Genomic DNA, 16,818 nt, shown 5'->3' with positions numbered 1-16,818 from the left:
TGACATTATGTACAGCTATTCTTTTTTTCGGTTTTTGACCCAGTTATAAAAATTTTTCCATGTGTCTTTATCTCATATTTGTTTATTGTTTTTAAGTTTTTGTGTTAGTGTGTCATATTTTGCACAATCAAGTATTTTTTTAATCATGTCTCTTTCCGTTGGTAAATCTTCTTTCTTCCAATTTTGTGCTATAGTAATCCTGATTGCCGTAATTAAATGTTGTATGAAATGGTACTCTTCTGTTTTAACTTTCATATCGATGATACCTAGTAGGAAGATTTCTGGTTTGAGTTGCAGTTTAACTTTGGTGATTTCATGTATCCATTTTCTGATTTTATTCCATATTTTTTTAATTTTTGGACAAGTCCACCACATGTGGAAAAACGTTCCGTTGGTGTTGGAGCATCTCCAACAATTTGATTTTAATTTAGGATAAATTTGGGCTAGTCTTGATGGTGACATATGTTTCCATCTCCAGGCTGGCATAATGCCATGTTGCCTAAACTTCAATAAGCTATTTCTACTTGTCAGCAGCATTGATGTTCCCCTTGCAGCATTTACTGATTGGTTTGTCCATTACATTCCACAATTGAGTGACAGGTTGTAGGCATGGGGGAAGAGTATGGGGTGAAGCAGGAAGGAGCTACTCGGATGTTTCCCAAGCACTTTCTCTGCACCTGTCACATATCACTCAGGTTATTTCTGAACATGGTTCTAGAGTTCTAGACCCTTGTTCAAAAATAGCCGAAGTAGGGCCCACAAACATGTAACACTTCTGAGCTTTCAATTTGTCAGTCAAGCATCCTAGAAGGTATCAAACTCTTCATCCTAGGCACCTGACTAGCCTTGTCCTACAGTATTCTAAAGATATGTTTTATTTACCGTTCCCACTCACCCACCCCCAAAAGAGGAGAAGCAAAATCTTCCAAAACTTTAAGGACACAATTGCCTGCTTGAAGAAAAATCATAATAGGGCACAATACGGCTTCATGGCACCGGACCAGAATATCTCCGGGACCGCCTTCTGCCGCACGAATCCAAGCGACCAGTTAGGTCCCACAGAGTGGGCCTTCTCCGGGTTCCATCAACTAAACAATGTCGTTTGGCGGGACCCAGGGGAAGAGCCTTCTCTGTGGCGGCCCCGACCCTTTGGAACCAACTCCTCCCAGATATCAGAGTTGCCCCCACCCTCCTAGCCTTTTGTAAGCTCCTTAAAACCCACCTCTGTCGTCAGGCATGGGGGAATTGATACTTTCCCTCCCTGTAGGCTTATAAAATTTATGCATGGTATGCTAGTATGTATGATTGGTTTCTAAATTGGGGTTTTAAATTAACTTAAATATTAGATTTGTTTACATTGTATTATTATTGCTGTGAGCCGCCCCGAGTCTGCGGAGAGGGGCAGCATACAAATCTGATTAATAAATAAATAAATAAATAAATAAATAAATAAATAAATAAATAAATAAATAAATAAATAAATCAATCAATCAATCAATCAATCAATCTGTCAATGAACGGTAATTTAGGCTAGTGCGCTTTTTGGGTAGTTCAGGGACTGGAAGATAGTTTGTTAATATGGCCATGAGAAAGAACTCAGATTGCTTGCAAGACAATTATAAACATGTGAATACATTAGAATGTCCGTAATCTTCTCTGGTGATATTCCCAAATCTATATATATATATATATCCCAAGGAGGTTGTAATGATTTCTAGTACAGCTCAAATCTTCTAAACAATTCACTACTTAGACCAGCTGCCTCCTGACAGTCTCCTCTGTGATTAATTGCCTTTGGTTGTTTCCATTCTTACTCTGCACTTCTTTCTTAGTGCAAAGTAAGTTCTAAGCTGAGCAAACATTTAAGTTTGGAAGAAAACAAAGAGAAGATACTTCACCAGAAGAGCCCTTCACTCCTCCACTCGAAATAGAATACCCTATGAGACTAGACTTTCAATCCTGGGCCTAGAAAGTTTAGAACTAAGACGCCTTAAACAAGATCTAAGTATTGCCCACAAGATCATATGCTGCAACGTCCTGCCTGTCGGTGACTACTTCGGCTTCAACCACAACAACACAAGAGCACACAACAGATTTAAACTTAATATTAACCGCTCCAAACTTGACTGTAAAAAATATGACTTCAGTAACCGAGTTGTCGAAGCGTGGAACTCATTACCGGACTCCATAGTGTCATCCCCAAACCCCCAACACTTTATCCTTAGATTATCTACGGTTGACCTATCCAGATTCCTAAGAGGTCAGTAAGGGGCGAGTACAAGTGCACTAGAGTGCCTTCCGTCCCCTGTCCTATTGCTCTCCTATATCTCCTATATACCTTTCTTCTATTCCTATATCTCTTCTTCTATTCTTTCATTGATATGTTCTATTACTATATCTTCTTTTCTATTCTTTCTTAGATATATTTTACTATGAGTATCTCCTCTATAACCTTCATCATGTATTTTACTATGTGTATATAGATATATACCCACTAAAACCCTCATTGTGTATTGGACAAAATAAATAAATAAAAATAAAATAAATAAGATCACCATCATGTGATAAATGGGGATGGCTATAAGGAAAGCACACGTGACTTTTAGCAAATCTATTTGATGGAGTAAAATAAATCAGAATTATAATTACGTACTATACTGTACATGCCCTCTTGGACAGGCATCCATTGATCTGGCTTTTATTCTGCATGAAACTAGGTAAAGAGTCCCAAATAAAAAGAATGTCGAAAATCTAGTTTTAAAAGGTTTGACAGAAGATGGCAATATAACAATGCCTTCCCTTTTTCAAAAACAGCTAGTTTGAAATAAGGTTTAGTTAATATTCTTCATAAAATTGCTTTTCTTCTGGCTGATTTATCCATGCTATTGTCTCAATATAATAACAGAGTTTGAAAGGACATTGGAGATTTTTTTTAGTTCAATCCCCTGTCCAGGCAGGAAACCTCATGCCATTTCAGACAAATAGTAGTCCAATCTCTTCTTAAAAATGTCTACCGCACCAACAACTTCTGGAAGCACGTTGTTCCACAGGCAGCATTTTAGGGCCAACATTCTTTATACTTTACATCAATGGCCTTTGTGATCATATTAAAAGCAATTGCATTATCTTTGCTGATGATGTAAAGCTTTCCATCACCACCGACAATGCTACTACCCTTCAAAAAGACCTTGATTATGTGTCAGAATGGACAAACAAGTGGCAACTTCAAATCTCAACCAACAAATACTCAGTCTTGCACATTGGCAAAAAAATTAGAACATAAAATACAAGCTAGATGGTCACGACCTTGTAGATGATCCTCACTCTGTTAAGGACCTTGGAGTACCCATCTCTATTGATCTAAGTGCCAGAGAGCATTGCCAAAAAGGCAGTAAGAGTGGTTAACTTAATCTTGCGTAGCTTCTTCTCTGGTAATATTATACTTTTAACTAGCGCATATAAAACAATTCTCGAATACAGTTCATCTGTCTGGAACCTGCACTACATACCTTTGAAAAGTGTTCGGAAACTTCAGATCATGCAGAATGCAGCTGCAAGAGCAATCATGGGCTTCCCTAAATATGCCCATGTCACACCAACACTCCGCAGTCTGCATTGGTTGCCGATCAGTTTCCGGTCACAATTCAAAGTGTTGGTTATGACCTATAAAGCCCTTCAGATTATCTCCGGGACCACCTTCTGCCGCACGAATCCCAGCAACCAGTTAGGTCCCACAGAATGGGCTTTTTCCGGGTCCCGTCAACTAAACAATGTTGTTTGGTGGGACCCAGGGGAAGAGCTTTCTCTGTGGTGGCACCGGCCCTCTGGAACCAACTCCCTCCAGAGATTAGAATAGCCCCCACCCTCCTTGCCTTTTGTAAGCTCCCTAAAACCCACCTCTGCCGTCAAGCATGGGGGAACTGAGATATTCTTTCCCCCTAGGCTTCTACAATTTATGCATGGTATGTTTGTATGTATGATTAGTTTTATAACAAGGGTTTTTAGCTGTTTTAGTATTGGATTGTCACGTGCTGTTTTTACCACTGTTGTTAGCCGCCCTGAGTCCACGGAGAGGGGCGGCATACAAATCCAATCAATCAATCAATAAATAAATAAATATCAGACATTAATATAAATGAGAATGTCCAGAGATATTTCAGAAGAAGAATCCTCCACTCTTCTGTCTGCAAGAAAATACCATATGCCACCAGACATGAAATTTTGGGCTTAGACAATTTAGAATTGCACCGCCTTCGATCTGACCTAAGTGTAGCACATAAAATTGTCTGCTACAATGTGCTTAAGTGAACCAATGTGCTACCGTCCCTGTCCTAATGTATTCATAACCACATTTATACAATCACGTTCATACTTTTTTTTTGCAATCTTATATATATTTGACAAAATAAAAAAAATCAAATCAAACATTTCTGATTAAGAAAAACTTGATAAATATCTTGATGGTCTTGGAAAGCAGCTGAAAAATGTTTAAATACAGTTCTTTCTAATCTGGAAACTTTTGATTCTGGCACTGCCAGTTTTAGTCCTTATTTCCAGATGTGTCCACAGATCAATGGTTCTCCTGTCCATTGTGTCCTTTTTCTTTTCTCCATGTAAAAACCATCATCTTAGTCCTCAGGCAGTCCAGTGAAGAAAGCAGTCTTTGGAGACCCTGTAAAGTTTCAGAGTCTTAACTGCAAATAGATTCAGGGTCTTTGATCTTTTAAATTGGGTTTAGAACTTATCTCAAATGCTTAGGAATTTGATGTAACTACTATGGCTTTTTTGTTTAGCTGTTTAATCAGATCAAGCTAAATTAACTTTAAAACAAAGGATTTTAGATACAGAAGATCAACTGGAAATTGAAGGAGGACTAGGGTGACATGATAGTAGTGTTCCAATATCTCAGGGGCTGCCACAAAGAAGAAGGGTCAAACCAGGGGTGGATTCTGACTTGCCTCGCTGCTGGTTTGCTTCTTGATGCACTGTGCAAGTGCACAAGTCCTTCACACACGTGCACAGTGTTAAAAAACTAGCTTTTGCGTATGCGCAGAAGCAAAAAACAAAGTTTGGGAGTGTGGCAAGCCTGTGTCACTGTCAGTTCCAGCGACCCAGACCACTAAGTTACTATAGGTTTCATAGAACTGTTCCGAACTGGAAGGAACTCACCTCTGGGTCAACACACCAGTTCATTGAACTTGTGAATGTGATATGCCGGTCCATGGAAGCTGTGAAGTATCTGGATAGGTGTCAACAGGCTCAGACTTAACCAGGGACAAGTCTGAGTGGGTGTGGGTACTGCCTCCTAAAGACTGTATGAACTATCCATCCTTGGCTTCTGTTCTGCCGGGCTCTATGGTATGAGTCTCCCAAAAATTCAAGAGTACAAATTTCAGACACATACACACTTGAAAGTTCAAAAACAATGTTCTTTATCACAAAAATGCAAAAGAAACAAAGCACCCTTTTTGTATTGCAAAGAGCACTCGTCCCAAAACAACCTGGTAGTCTGTACAATCCCCTTAATCAGTCCTTAAGTACTTAGCTAGCAGCTGTGAAGAAATGTCACAGCCCTCCTTCTTCCATGAAGTGAAACACACACACTTTGCTCTGCTTTGGTTTCAAAGTCGTGAAAAATCAACAAACAGCAAGCCACAGTCCTGAAAAACAAAAATCAGATAATCTTCCACAACGGCCCAAGCCAGCACGCTGCTATTTATATCAGCAGCTCTAATTACTGGAGCCCCACCCAAACACAGGTGGCCTCTCTTATCTCCTGTAATATTTCCTCAATTGGTCTCTTCTATGCATAAGTCTGCGCCTGCGTGGGTCTAACACTTCCTCATCCGAATCGACTGAAGATCATGGAGATTGGCTTCCTGGGCTGTGTGCCAAGCCACTCTCTTCCAAGTCACTCCCACCTTCTTCTTCGTCCGAGGAAACTGCACTACCTGACTCTGTTGGCAATAAAACAGGCCAATGACATGTTGATGTTTCCCCTGCATCCACCTCCACATTCCTTGGGGCAGGAGCTGGGCCAGAGCCAACCACAATAGCTTTTGGGGGAGGGGAGAAAAATTGTCCCCTTCAGAATGGGTTTGCAATTTGGGTGTCCTCTTAGACCCACAGCTAAGATTATACCAACCTCTAATAGCAATGGCTAAGGGACCTTTGCACAGGTTTGTCTGGTGCACCAATTGTGACTCTATTTGTATCTGGAGACTCTCTGCATAGTCACTCATGCCCTTGTCACCTCATGGTTGGATTATTGCAATGCACTCTACATGGAGACTACAATTGGTCCAGAATGCACCTGTGTGAGTGGTTGTGGGTGCATCTAGGTACACTCACATTACACCAATCCTCCAGAAGTAGCATTGGCTCCCTATTGGTCTCCGGGCTCAATTCAAAGTGTTGGATATTACCATTAAAGCCTTACATGGCTCAGGGCCAGATTATCTCCAAGACCATCTTCTACCTCATAGTTCCCAGCAACCAGTAAGATCCCACAGAGCTGATCTCCTTGAGGTCTCATCTCTCAGCTAAAGAGTGTCAGCTGGTGGGCCTGTAGGGAAGGGCCTTCTCTGTGACTGCCCTGGCTCTCTTTCTGGAACCAACTACCCCCTGAGATCTGGACTGCCGCCACTCTATTGACTTCCGGAAAGCCTTGAAGACATGGCTTTTCCAGCAGGCTTGAGGCCGTTGATCTCGCAAGTTTCTGAGACCAGCTTTGAATGATATATATGTATGTAATTTTTAACTGTTTTTTTCTTAATCTTTTATGATATTTTAAAATGAATTTTATATCCTGTTGTAAGTCTCCTAGAGTCCTTCGGGAGTTGGAAATAGAAAGAATATAATAAATAGAAATACAATAAATAAACAAACAAACAAACCTATTTTCCAAAGCACCAGAAAGCAAGACAAGACACAGTGGATGAAAACTAAGCAGCAACATAAGGATAAATTTCTTGATAGTGAGACCAGTAAACTAGTTGAATTCTCAACCTGCACTTATGACATAGTTTGGGTGGTGGTGGAAATGGCTAGAAAAATATTTGGCTTAAGTATTGCCCACAAGATCATATGCTGCAACGTCCTTCTGGTCAACGACTACTTCAGCTTCAACCGCAACAACACAAGAGCACACAACAGATTCAAACTTAATATTAACCGCTCCAAACTTGACTTTAAAAAATATGACTTTAACAATCGAGTTGTCGAAGTGTGGAACTCATTACCGGACTCAATAGTGTCAACTCCCAACCCCCAACACTTCTCCCTTAGACTCTCCACGATTGACCTCTCCAGGTTCCTAAGAGGCCAGTAAGGGGCGTATATAAGTGCACTGATGTGACTATCGTCCCCTGTCCAATTGTCTTTCCTTATCTCATATATCATATATATTCTCTCCTTATCTATCTATCTATCTATCTATCTATCTATCTATCTATCTATCTATTATATATATATCATATATATTCTCTCATCTCTTATATCATATATATTCTCTCCCTCCCATCTACTTCTCTTCTTTTTACTTTCAATTGTTATATATATTATTTAATGTCTATTCTCTTCCATATGTATTGTACATTGGACAAAGAATAAATAAATAAATAAAACATACAACTAAAATGAAGAACTACTTCCGAGTGATTGTGAATATGCAAAGATTTTCCCCCCTACCCCATCAATTTTATTCAGACTTTCAAATTAAACATTTTTTCACCTGGTATATCTTCAAATGTAGCTAAATGTTGATTTGCATAGGAATTTCCATTTTAGTTTCTTTTTCTAGTACAGTACCCTTGAATGGATAGGAAATAAGCACAAATTTATTACATGCATTAAATAATGATTATAGGACACTAGTTGTCAGTATTACTTGGTTTTAAAAAAATATGTGTATGTATGTATTGCGTGTGTTAATGATATACTTTTCTTGGTAGTCATTTACTTTTAGTTCTAAAAAAAAAGACTTTTTCTTTTTTACTTTTGATGTGGAATTTGAAAGTACTGTAATAACATACCTCCTGTTATATGAAGACACAATACTCTTATTGTACAACCATTGAATATATCCAGTAGTTGGCACTGCAGGATCACTTTAGGAATTTTATGACACAAACATGTTTGCATTACCTGAAGATTGCTTTGGGCCAGAGCACTTTAAGTGAAAAATTCTAAAAAGATGGGCTTTAGCTATGGAAACTCCAGAGAGCTCTTCTAATGATAAGAAAGCAAAGTCCAGGAACAATGAGCACAATGAGCACAAAGTTTTTCCCTTTCTGAAATTCATAAATTTCCATAAATTTATTCTCTGATTATATTAGAAACCTCTTAGTGTAAAAAGCACCTTAAGTATGTGCTTAACATTAGCTATAGTAGAGGAAAAATGGGAGAGGTGGTATATATAAATGTGTGCACATACAGTTAGTCACTGTTATGGTTAGCTCTGGCCCCAGCTCCTGCCCCAAGGACTGTGGATGTGGGGGAGACATCCACATGCTGCAGGCCTGTTTTGCCCCCGGTGGAATCTGATGATGAAGGCTCCTCTGACCAAGAAGACATGAGTGACAGGGAGGAGGAGAGTGTGGCAGACAGCTCAGAAGGAGATCAATTATCTAGCTCCTCCTTGGATTCAGAACAAGAGTTAATGATACAGCCACGCATGCGGAGAGCGATGCATAGGCAACAACTGAGAGATTATCATCAAAGAAAATGAGGCCACCTGTGGTTGGGTGGGGCTGTGGTAATTAGTCAGGCTGCTATAAATAGTAGCCTGTGGGTTTGGCCATTGTGGAGGATTATCTGATCATTGTGTTTCGTGACTGCTTTACTGACTTTGAACTTTTGCTGATTTCCCCCCGCTTTGAAAGTAAACCAGAGCAAAGTGTGTTTCACTTTGTGAAAGAAGGACTGTGAATTGCCTCACAGCTGCAAGCTAAGTATCACAGAACTGATAAGGGACTTGTACAAATTACCAGTTTGTTTGGAGACGAGTGCTCTTTGCTATACCAAAAGAGGGCTTGGTTTAAGTGAATTTTCATTATAAAGAACATTGTTTTGAATTTTCAAACGTGTGTGTGTCTGAAATTTGTACCTGTGAATTTTTGGGAAAAGTCTACCAGAGAGCCCGACAGAACAGTCACCGACTTACAACCACAATTGAAACCAGAATTTCTGTTGTTAAGCAAGGCAATTGTTGAGTTGTACTCAATTTTACAATCTTTTTTTGCCATCATTGTTAAGTCAATCACTGCAGTTGTTAAGTAAATCATGGGATCGTTAAGCAAATCCCCATTGACTTTGCTTGTCGGAAGCTGGCTGGGAAGCTCACAAATGGCGATCACACGACTCCGAGACACCACAACTATTGTAAACACCTGCTAGTGGCCATTTTAAAAGATCTTGCCTGCAGAATTCCAGGTCACAAACAGATGGCAGCAAATACATAATAGAAATTGTGAATGATTCTTCAAATAACTGTGTTATTGATCTTGCAATTCCAGACTGTAATGAGTATTTTTTCTGGTCCCAAACAGGTCATCAAATATGCCCCTGAACTAAATTGTCACAGAAAGTGGACATGTTTTGGGAAAAGAGTTATTAATGGTGTATCTTGGTGTTTAAGGACTGGAAATCCAACAAAATACGTATCTCTTCTTTTCACCAAATTGTCTTTTCAGTTTCTTGGTTTCATAATGTTTATCACACGTGATTGACCTCTCCAGGTTCCTAAGAGGTCAGTAAGGGGCGTGCATAAGTGCACTAGTGTGCCTTCCGTCCCCTGTCCAATTGTCTCTCGTTTATCTCATTTATCTTTTCTTCCTTTCATATATCTTCTCCTCTATTTTTATATCTTTTCTTCTATCCTTTTCTTTATATATATTACTACATGTCTATTCTCTTCAATGTGTATTGTGTATTGGACAAAATAAATAAATAAATAAGTGTTCAGATTTCCTTTAGCTTTTGTTGTATTGTTGAACAGAAGGAACTGATTGTGTAGAAACTAGAAATTTAACCCCAAAGTCTAATTGGCGAACTGCTATTGAGACAAATTCATGTGAGGGGAAGAAAGAAATGAGAAGTGGAAATGACATCACTGAGAGGGCTACTTGGATCAGAACCAGTGAGAAGCTGGTAATGTTCCAGATCAACAAAACCATCATTTTTTCTTTTTACTGTGTTATTTTGATGGCATAAAGAGTCTTGTAAACCATGATTGCAATAACTCTGTCTCAAAGAATAATGAGCTATTTGTAGCATATTGTATTCGAGAATATCTCTGAGACTGCCTTCTGCCGCACAAATCCCAGCGACCAGTTAGGTCTCACAGAGTTGGCCTTCTCCGGTCCCATTAACTAAACAATGTTGTCTGGCGGGACCCAGGGGAAGAGCCTTCTCTGTGGCGGCCCCGACCCTCTGGAACCAGCTCCCCCCGGAGATTAGGATCGCCCCCACCCTCCTTGCCTTTTGTAAACTCCTTAAAACCCACCTCTGCCATCAGGCATGGGGGAATTGAGACATCTCCCCCAGGCCTACATAGTTTATATATGGCATGCTTGTGTGTATGTCTTTTTTAAATAATGGGTTTTTAGATATTTTTAAATATTAGATTTGCTATTGTACACTGTTTTTATTATTGCTGTGAGCCGCCCCGAGTCTGCGGAGAGGGGCGGCATACAAATCTAATAATAATAATAATAATAATAATAATAATAATAATAATAATAATTCTTATTATCTAACATACAATGTTTTGTTGCTTTTTATTATTAAATGCTATAAATAAATATTTCTAAATTCATGATATTTCTCAATTATTTCCTTTGGTTCAAATGTTTGGGAGCTGCATAGAAGGGATTATGTCTCCAGAAATCAAGACAGGTGGCATACAAATCTAATAAATAATAATAATAATAATAATAATAATAATAATAATAATAATAATAGATAAGTCCTAAAGAAGCCCTGAGAAAATGAGACCTTTCAAAGTACTGCTGTTGTTTTAGTTGGAAAAAAATTACATATTTGTGGTGTCTTGATTGTGTGGATGTTTTTGAGAGTAGGAATTCAATGAGCAACAATGAGTTTGTGCCTTTAACGGAAAGGTTTATTTAAGGAAATCCACTGGGAGGAGGGAAACCGGAGAGTCAGCAACTGTGAGTGTGTACACATGGATACACCCACACATGCGTGCACGCACACACAAAAGCTCCTCTGTGCATTCATGCCTTGGAAACAAAGGCAGAAAGAAAAGCATGCGATTAGCAATCTCATAGACAAAGGCCAGAGACACAGAGAGGGAAACAAAGAGAAACACACAGAATAAATCCCCAACTCTCTATCTATATGGACCCCTGGTGGTCAGTAGGAGCTGGGGTGCTAAAATAAATCAGAACCACCAAAATCACGTTTTAAATATTTGTGTTTTCTCCCCTCCCACAATTGCAAAGGAAACAAATGAGATAGTTACTTATCTCGCAAAGGCAACAGGTGAGCCACTCACTGCTTGCAGTGTTGCTGATCCCAAACTTAATTTATAGAATTTCCCCCCACATTGGCTTATATAAAGAAAATAAAATGAGATATGGTGGAGGAGCATCGTGGCTGTTGCAGACAACAGAAATTCAGCCTAGCTTCATTGTCTGCAGCTGGCATGCAGTGGTGAGAACACTGGCCAAGAAAGGAAATGACCACTTTATTCAATTCATTCCGAATCTTTAAACTATGCGGCCAAAGGAATTGGGCTTAGCAGAGCTACATAGCAGAAAAGGGGAAATGAAAAGTGAAAGTGCCCTCCACTTTTATTCTCTCTTATTGCCTGGATGAAACATCTTACGAAGACAGAGTGAACCAAAGTTCCTTGAATAATTCAGAAGCATCTAAACCATAAAACAAAAATGTGTATGATTTTAACTTCCATTTTTTTAATGGACTCTAAAGAGGCATTTTCAGAAACACATTGGTAGCCCTGATAAGAAGCAGGATTTTTATAATTTTTTGGATTAAGAGAGGAGTGAAATGCAAAATAGATGCCTTGGGTTTCATTGAAACTTTTAGCAGGAAATTCTAGCATCCATCCATCCATCCATCCATCCATCCATCCATCCATCCAATCATTCGTTCATTCGTTCATTCGTTCATTCGTTCATTATTTATTTATTTATTTATTTATTTATTCATTCATTCATTAAAGTACATATTGGTAGTATACAAAGATATAACAATGTTTATATACATGATACTAGTAAGAGAGAAACATTAGGACAGGAGACGGAAGGCACATTTATTTATTTATTTATTTATTTATTCATTCATTCATTCATTCATTCATTCATCCATTAATTAATTAATTAATTAATTAATTCATTCATTTATTAGATTGGTGCACGTTGGTTCACTTATGAATATTATAAGCCATCCATAGTTACCCTGTAGTAAAATGGTTGGCCAATACATTTTTAAAATAAAATAAGTAAAATAAAATATAAAATAAAATATCTGGATTCGATATAAGATGGAAACATAAAAGTGGGGCTGTGATGTCACTCCTGCTGTATTCAATGATTTACAAACTGCAGTGGCTCAGTATAATTTTGAAGCTGGCCCCAAACCAAAGCAATAATGATGGCTAAGAGGAATGTATGAGTTTAGCCTGTGTACACTGGAAAAATGAGCATGAGGAGGAGTAATCAGGCAGATTCAGCTGCTTGTTAGAAAGGCAAGAACAGCATCTCTGTCTGCTCACTTCCTTATCCATTGGTTGATGTAGGCCAATTGGACTCCAAACTCATTGTTATCCCTTTCAGGGACAGAGAGGGCCAATGAGAGAAGGGCAAGGTGGGTGGGCTGTGATGGGTCTTTACATGGTTTAAGTCTTTCTAAGTAACCAATTACAATTAAGGTTTTCCCACAAAAGAGTTGAGTTCTAACTTCAGTTTCTTGACCAATATGGGAGACTAGGAGCATTGGGATTGGCTTTGAGGGATCTGTCCCTCAGCAAAGGTCATGAGGCATGTTGTGTACATTTAATTAATTTTGTTTGTTTGTTTGTTCATTCATTCATTCATTCATTCATTCATTCATTCATTTATTAGATTTGTATGCCGCCCCTGGCCGAAGACTCGGGGTGGCTAACAACAATAAAGAAAACAATGTAACAAATCTAATATTAAAAAATAATCTAAAAACCCCCAATTTAAGAGACCAATCATACAAACAAGCATACCATGTATAAATTCTATAAGCCATGGGGGAAGGGAAAAAATTTCAATTCCCCCATGCCTGACGACAGAGGTGGATTTTAAGGAGCTTGCGAAAGGCAAGGAGGGTGGGGGCAACTCTGATATCTAGGGGGAGCTGGTTCCAGAGGGTCGGGGCCGCCACAGAGAAGGCTCTTCTCCTGGGTCCCGCCAAATGACATTGTTTAGTCGATTTAATTACTGTTCCATAGCATTTCCCCCCTGCAATATAATAGTCTTTAGCTGTATTTAACTGTCCACTGATTCTCCTGGATATTGCCAATGCCCTAAGAAAGTGAGCTACAATCACAAAAATGCTTGACAAGATGAGTTAAAGACCGACCAGTTCTGTTTGTCCCACATTCTTAATCCTCGTTATTGTGAATACGGCATACAAATCTAATAAATTATTATTATTATTATTATTATTATTATTATTATTATTATTATTATTTTCATGAGATGACAGGGTGGGCTAGAATGTAGCTCATTTAGTTAGGGTCAAGATTCAATGTACTATATTCCAGAAAATTATTTTTAATCTAATTAGATTTAATAATTAGACTATTAAAATTAGAATGTTAGACTGAACAACAGAAGAATTTTTTTTAGGTATGCTCATTGCAGATGACTACAAAATGAGCAAACAGTGTGGCTAGGCTACTGTGAAGGCATCAGAATTATTATTATTATTATTATTATTATTATTATTATTATTATTATTATTATTATTATTATTATTTATTAGATTTGTATGCCGCCCCTCTCCGTAGACTCGGGATGCATCATTAGAAGGATGACCAGCAGGAAAAAGGGAGGCCTAGTCTCCCTCTTTAGGCTTCAGGTTCTGTTTGGAATACAGTGTTCCCTCAATTTTCGCAGGGGATGCGTTCCGAGACCACCCGCAAAAGTCGAATTTCCACGAAGTAGAGATGCGGAAGTAAAAACACTATTTTTGGCTATGAACAGTATCACAAGCCTTCCCTTAACACTTTAAACCCCTAAATTACAATTTCCCATTCCCTTAGCAACCATGTTTATTTATTAAAGTTTATTTTAAAAAATATTTTTAAAGGCTGACGAAGGTTTGGTGATGACATATGATGTCATCGGGCGGGAAAAACCGTGGTATAGGGAAAAAAACCGTGAAATATTTTTTAATTAATATTTTTGAAAAACCGTGGTATAGACTTTTCACGAAGTTCGAACCCGCGAAAATCGAGGGAACACTGTATTGTATTCAGTTCTGGACACCTCACTTTAAAAATATATTGATATGATTGAGAAAGTTCAGAGATGGGCAACAAAAATGGTACAAGGTCTGAGAAACAAAATATATCAGGAGAAATTGAAGGCATTGAATGTTTACAGCCTGGAGAAAGGAAGGGATGGTGTGTGTGTGTGAGAATCTTTATATTAGCAGTGATGGGAGAATTTAGAGAAATAAAACAAGCAGCTATAGAAAGCGGCAATAGTCTTGGATTGGAAGAATGCAACAAAATGGACAATGCAAAATCGGTACCGGTACATGATGGATCATATTCAATTTGAGATTATGGACAAAAGGATGAATTTGGTTAATGAAACTGATTTGCGACAACTGATGGGACGATGGGATGAGGTAAGACGATATATGGTGAGTAGAATCTGAGACCAAGCTACAAGGAATAAATTGGAATCACTTTATAATATGTAAATAGATATATTGCTCTGTCTTGAGATAAAATGGTATATATAAGAAATACCCCCATTTTGGTGGAGGGGTGTGAATGTTTGTCTGGTGGTGGGCACCAATCACTGAGCACTTGTATGTTGTATGTGTGTTTTATATTCTATATTTTAAATCAATAAAAAAACTTATTTTAAAAAATCTTTATATTAGCAGTATGAATAAAGTTCTAGAAGTCAGTGTTTTCAATATTAACCAAAAATCAAGGGCACAGGGTGGTGCAGCAGGTAGAGTGCAGTACTGCAGGCCACTAAAGCTGACTGCTAGATCTGCAGATCACCGGTTCAAATCTCACCACCGGCTCAAGGTTGACTCAGTCTTCCATCCTTCCGAGGTGGGTAAAATGAGGACCCGGATTGTGGGGGCAATATGCTGGCTCTGTTAAAAAGTGCTATTGCTCACATGTTGTAAGCCGCTCTGAGTCTAAGGAGAAGGGCATAAAAATCGGATAAATAAATTTAAAAAAAATCTCAAATAGAAATAAGGGAATTTAAAAAATAATGTTAGAAAGTGTTGCTTCACAGAAAAGTAGTAGAAGCTTGGAAACAATTTCCAACTGAGGTAATGGGTTATCAGTAAATGAGTTTCAATATGCTTGCAACAATGGTGGGTTTGGACCGGTTCTTAGAACTGGTAATGCCAGCAGCAGGAGATTCCACCCATCCATCTGGGATGCTTCTGCACATGTGCAGAAGTATTGTGTGCATACACAAGTGCGCACACAAACTAGTAGCAAAATTATTTAGAACCTGCCACTGGCTTGGGATAAACAAATATCTACCATTCAACAAAAATATAAAACCAATATAAAAATAAATAAATAAAATAACAACAAAATACCTCATAGGGTAAACTCAATGGATCACTACTGGTAGGTCTTTTTTTTACCATCAGTTTTCTATGTTCCTGTGAAATGGGATTAATTCATTTAAGCATGTTTTGGTAATTCCAGCAAAGAGTGGTTAGGCAGACAAGAAAGTTCCAATGTTTCTTACCCAGAAACTTCCTTTTCATTATTGTGTTAGTGAAAGATTGCTACTTACTTACTGGTTGGGTTCATATAAATCAGGATAGCTAAAACCTTTGTCATACACATAATTTTTGTGTTCATGTATCTACATACTTCTTTGAAATAATTAAATCATATGATGCCCGAAGGTTAAATTCCCCAGCCCATTTTAACTTAGTCTGGAACTTTGGAAGCATTCCTTCCAGATAAAAATGTAGATTCCTGATTTTGAGACTACCAGTTTTCTTCAACAAATTGCTTTTTCTGTCAAGATAGACTTGACATTGTTAGATACAGACACAATTCAGTGGTTTTGCAGAGAGAGAGAGAGAAGGAGCAGGAGAGAGAGAGAGAGAGAGAGAGAGAGACTAGAATTTAACACCCATCCACCTTGAATTCTACCTTCAGAAATAAACTATACAGAACTGAATATACTGTATAATTCAATGCTGCATTCAGAATAAGAGCTCACACAAAAGTAGATTTCTGGAAGACTCGGTACAACAATCTGATGGTCTTCCAACATAACCATAATAGACAATTTTGACAAGATGCAGCCTGTGAATGTTTTAAGGGTGATGTGGTCTTTGCTAAGACAAGGCAAGAGCTGGGAATGACTCAGATACCTCCTAGGTCTATGTCTAGTGCATAAGTGCACTAGAGTGCCTTCCATCCCCTGTCCTATTGTTCTCCTATATCTCCTATACCTTTCTTCTATTCCTATATCATCTGCTCTTCTATTCTTTCATTGATATGTTCTATTCCTATATCTTCTTCTTTCTTAGATATATTTTACCATGAGTATATCCTCTATAACCTTCATTATG

Source organism: Erythrolamprus reginae, chromosome 5, assembly GCF_031021105.1.
Source record: "Erythrolamprus reginae isolate rEryReg1 chromosome 5, rEryReg1.hap1, whole genome shotgun sequence".
In the NCBI taxonomy this organism is placed as follows: Eukaryota; Metazoa; Chordata; class Lepidosauria; order Squamata; family Dipsadidae; genus Erythrolamprus; species Erythrolamprus reginae.
Note: the sequence above shows the minus strand (reverse complement) of the source record.